A 5,554-nucleotide genomic window follows, 5' to 3' on the forward strand; every position below is an offset into this window, starting at 1 on the left:
AATGTCTATATGTGGGTGCTGGCAACTGAAACAGGGTCTTCTGCAAGAGCAGTAAGCCATGCTAACTACTCTTACCCACTGAGCCTTCTCTCCAGTTCCACTGAACTTATATTCTAGATATATTTAGTATTTGTTTTAGACACTTCCTATATTATTACTTTTACCTGTAAGCTAACTTTTTAAAACATGATAAATATTTCAGTGACTTGTGTCTTTTATGTTGTATTTTGAGAGAACCACTATCTGAAGATTATTTTGAAAAAGCATTATGGGGAACTTTTTTTTTTCATGGTGCATCCCCAGCCTCTCCCTCTAGATAGTTTGTTCGTGTGTGTGTGTGTGTGTGTGTGTGTGTGTGTGTGTGTGTGTGTGTGTACATGCTACGTGTGTGTGGGTACTCATCAAGGCCAGAAGAAGGCATCAGATTCCTTGGAGCCAGAGTGATAGGTGGTTCTAAGCCACCAGACTTAGGTACTGGGAACCAAATTTAGGTCTTCTGCAAGAGTTGGAACCACTCTTAATTACCTAGCAATTTTCCAGCCCCAAGAACTTAAAAAATATGGTTTGCATTTAAACATTTTAGTCCATCTGGAATTTATTTTGATGTAACTTGTAAAGTGGGCTTTCAACTTAGTCCCTCTTACCACTCACTATTCCAACTGCACTTATTGCATGACCTTTAACAAAAGTATTGGTTTGAGAAACACCTTTATTAGCAGGTAAATTTCATGTATCTAGGCTTCCCTCTGAGTTCTCTTCAGCTCCATGACTGGTGGTCTGTCATGCACCAAACTGCTTTAATTATTGTAGGTTTAGGACAAATACATTAGAAAATTGGGAAGGATCCTGCTCTTCTTTTTCTCCATAACCTTCCAAGCTATTTTCATCTATTTGGTCCCCCCCCCCCCCCCCCGATAAACTACAGAATAAATTTGTTCAGTCAAAAGAAATTGTACTGATACTTTGGTCAGAATTTCTTTCACCAAGAACTTAAAATTTCTACAACACTGAGACTTTGTATCTGGAAGTATATATCTTTTAACTTATTTAAGCATTATTTAAATTTCTAAGCAGAGGCTTAACATTGTTTTCTTTTTAGAGAGATCTTCCTCTGTACTTGTAAATTTATTCTGAGATTTTTTTTTAAATCCTTTTTATTCTTACTACAAATGACGTGCCCCCCCCCCCATGTTCTCTTTTCCTCTGTGGTTCGGATAAGAAGCTATTCAAATGAATTTTTCTTTTGCTCCTAAAGGTTTTTGGTCATGTAATCAAATCATTTGCAAATCAGACTAAATTTGCTTCCTCTCTTTTAATACACTTATCTCTCATTTTTCCTTGTCTAATTGCATTGGCTTGTGCTTCCAGAACTGTGTTGGCAGTGATGCTGGTTGCTATCAAGCCCTTTCAGTGAAGGAGGGAAGTGTGCTACAGGAGGCCTCTGTGGAAAGGCAGTGACCCTAGCCAGAAAGGTCTTCCCTGGGAGCTGGAGAGATGGCTCAACAGTTAAGAGCACTTGTAGAGGACCTGGATTGGGTTGCCAGAATCCAGAAGACGGACCTGTACCTCTATCACCTGTAACTCTAGTTCCAGGGGATCTGATGCCCTCTTCTGGCCTCCATAGGCATTGCATGTATGTGATGTATGGCTAGCCATTCTGGTACAAACCCCTAAAATAAACACACAAATTAATCTTTTTTTTTTTTTTGGTTTTTCGAGACAGGGTTTCTCTGTGTAGCTTTGCGCCTTTCCTGGAACTCACTTGGTAGCCCAGGCTGGCCTCGAACTCACAGAGATCCGCCTGGCTCTGCCTCCCGAGTGCTGGGATTAAAGGCGTGCGCCACCACCGCCCGGCACAAATTAATCTTTTTAAAGAATATATATATTCTTTATATATATATTTATATATATATATATGATTTTGCCTGCATGTATGTATGAGCACCATGTATGTACAGTGCCAGCAGAAGCCAAGTTATCAGACACCCTGGAACTGATTTACATATAGTTGTGAACCACCATGTAAGTGCCAGGATTGAACCTGGGCCCTCCTGAAGAGCAGCCAGTGCTCTTAACCACTGAGTCATCTCTCCAGCAAACAAATACAAATTCGAAATACCTGCCCATCATCTTTCACAGGACTTCCTGTTAAAAAAATTCTACTGTCGTCTCAGGAGCCTCACCCTCTCATACAAACTCCCATGGATGTGTGTTTCCCTATGGTCACTCTGCACATATGGAAGAGGAGATCCAGAGAGGTTAAGTGACTGGCTCAGCTCATGAGCGGTATAGGTGGCTTGTATCACCGGCTTCTGGTTCTTTCCATTGGGCTGGGCTGATTCTTAATTGACTGTCCCTTAGAGTGCAGCAGCTGTGAAGATTTTCTCCTTTGATAACGGACCATGACTTTCTTCAGAGCTGCTGGCTGAGGGGCAAAAGGGAGTGAATGAGAGATGCCTTGCCTCTGGAAGGTGCTCTTGACTTAGTCCTTGCCCACAAAGGTTAGATTTGCATCAAAGCTGGCAAGATAAGGAGGACTTTGGGTGACAAGGTGGTGGTGTGACCAAGACAGAACGTGCCGCTAGCAGCCTGGACTTGCCTTGATGTATTACCCACACTGCAGGCCTCTACTGATGGTGCTGTGGCCGCTGGAAACAGTCATATGGATTTGGTGATGTTGTAGAGAGTGACTCAGACCTGGCACACTGCTTACTGGGTACCTGGTGGCCCTCCCTGCACACGAGGCACTGTTCTAGCCACATTGGGATGTTCCAATCTGTCTCTCCAGGGATCCGTGTTCTCAGCAGAGAAGTAACAGCACCTTCTGTGTACCTGCCTCACCACCACCACCACTACCACCACTTCAGTCACCCTCTAGATATGTCACGAATTAGCTCTGAGGACCTTTAGAAATGGAGCCCCAGAGATGCATGGGATTACAAGGTCTCTCCTACTTACCAATATCAGGATCTGGGCTTCCAACCTAGGGACTCTGATGCTCATGCTCCCCGTGGTATTCATGGTTAAATACAACAGAGAGCAAGTCCAGGGTGACATCCTAGATTCCAACAGGACAAAATGAGGGGTGCTACCTCCCAGGTTAACTGAAAAAGTTATTAGGAAAGGCACCAGGGAGGCAGCTGGCTCACCAAGGAAAGGGTAAACAGTTATGTCAGGCCGTAAGGGGAGATGAGAGGGATTATCCAGGCTTTGCATTAAGGCTAGCTTCTGAGTCAGCAACACCGAAGGCCATGCTCCCTGAGGGGTGACCTTGGCAAATGATGATGCCAATGAAATTGAGCCTACGTGTCACCGGCCACTCAGGACCCACTGGATTCTGGTCTCACAGAGCTTTTCACTAACCAGTGTTTACCCTCTACTCTTATCCCACAGCCGCCTTCTTCCCTTAGACCCCTGTCAAGGTTGTGCCCCCCCCCTTGTGTGCCCTTGGGAGTATATGTGTGTGTCCTTAAACGCTCCTAGAGCCTGCCAAGCTGTCTGTGAAGAAGAGATCAGTAATGTGGGCACCCAGCAGGAGGGTCCCCCAGCATCCCTGGAAACCTGCAGGTTCAGGAAGACATGGAGAGGGACTTGTTGATGGTTTCGAGTTTCCTTGGTCCTGGTATAAGACTTTACCACATCACTAATTTCCTCTCAGGAGAGCTAAATGGAACGACCACCCTGAATCACAGTCCTTCCATGCTTTCAAGTCACTGTCACACTGGAAAATCTTCCAGGGCCCCGACTTTCTGTAGGGCTGCCTGCCTCCCCATCTCCATCAATAGCTCCTTAACACGCAATCCAATATCCTGGCGAATGTCTCTGTGAAACTGAACCTGATGTCCCCTGGCTGGCCCTAATCCCTGTCAATCTCTTGCTCAGAGCTGACCCAGCACTGACCCCCTGTGGCTAGATCTGAAAATGACTTGGCTGGAAAGTAGCAGTTCATACCAACCAAGGGATGAAAAGGTCTAAATGTGAAACTGCTGCCCTGGAGAATCTGGATCCTTTTAAACTAGGTGATAAGTGAGCGGCAAATACGCACACCCCACCCCCCGGAAAAGGTGGAAAAACAGTCAGGGATCATCATGACAGGAGAGGGTTCTGCCAAACTGCAAGGTGAAGCTGCAAATTATAGAAGAAAAGTGTGGGCGTCAGCTTCCCTTAAGTTCCTGAGGTCAAGGGTACCAGGCACTCCCTGATCCTAGCCCTTCACCTTTAATTTGTGTGTGCACTGACCCGTGAAGGCACATGTGTCAGCTAGAGGCTGACATCAGGATGTCTTCCTCTTCCATTACCAGGGTCTTTCACTGGACCAGGATCTCTTCTTTTCAGCTTGAGTTGCTGATCAGTGATCCACCCCCGCAAGGGTCCATCTGTCTCCTTCCTCCAACAATGGGATCACAGAGGAACACCACATACCTGGCTTTTTATGTGAGCACTGGGGATCCGAACTCAGGTACTCATGTTTGTTCACCGGGCACTTATTCTATCCACTGAGCCATCTCCCCAGCCACTATCCCAACTCTATCCCAAAGAAAAAAAAATCCCACATCAGCATTCTGAAGCCCTAATGCACGTCCACACATGTGTGCACTTGTGTACACACACCCTGTACACACGGACCTACCTCTCATTTCCCCAGTCCACTTCCTTATGCTTCTGAGACAAATGATGTCCCTGTGAGGAGTTTACCCAAAAGGACAGGGTTTCAACAGATGGGCCAGCCCTTGACCTGACCTTCAAAAGTACTGGAGTCGCTGCTGTCACCTCACACTCTGCTTGAGGAACCAAAAATAGTGCCGTCTCTTGTCACCCAAACAGTTTACATGATACCCAGGATCATCTCTAGCTCTCCACTAGCTCTGCATTTTCTCCCTCTTTCCTTTTGCGCTCTTTGTTTTCTTCTCTCTTCTTTTTCTGCCTCCCTCCCTTACCCCTTCCCCTTCCCCTTCCTCTCCCCTCCCCTTCCCCTCCCCTCCCCTCCCCTCCCCTCCCCTCCCCTCCCCTCCCCTCCCCTCCCTCTTCCATCACCCTCATCTTTTTCCCCACTCTTCTCCCCTCTCTGCCCTTTGTATTAGTATTCTTGTTGCCGTGACCAAACACCAGACAAGAAGCACTTTAAGGGAGGGAAGCTTTGCTTTGGCTCACAGTTCAGGGGACATGTCCCCTGTCGTGCTCACAGCGTGGCAGCCGGATCTTTCCCACACCTGAGCAGAGCGAGAAGCAGAGAGGGCTGAGCGCTGGTGCTCAGCTGGCGTCCCCCTCTTGATCCAGTCTATGGACTGGTGCTGTCCCCAGTCAGAGTCATCCTTCCTCCTTAGAAAATCCTCCCCAGGAACACCGTCACAGCCGTGCTCAGAGGTGTGTCTCCCGAACCATCACCACCCCACCCCTTCTCTCTCCTTCATCTTCTCCCCGCTCTTTATCTTCTTTGTCTTCTCATTGTCTCCTTCTTCCTTCTCTTACCTTTTCTGTTGCCCAGGCCCCCCTCATTTGTCTCGGCTGCTTTCTCCTCAGGGTATGTAGAGCATCCGGAGGTGACCAACCCCTC

This window comes from Peromyscus maniculatus, chromosome 9 (assembly GCF_049852395.1).
Source record: "Peromyscus maniculatus bairdii isolate BWxNUB_F1_BW_parent chromosome 9, HU_Pman_BW_mat_3.1, whole genome shotgun sequence".
NCBI classification, from domain to species: domain Eukaryota; kingdom Metazoa; phylum Chordata; class Mammalia; order Rodentia; family Cricetidae; genus Peromyscus; species Peromyscus maniculatus.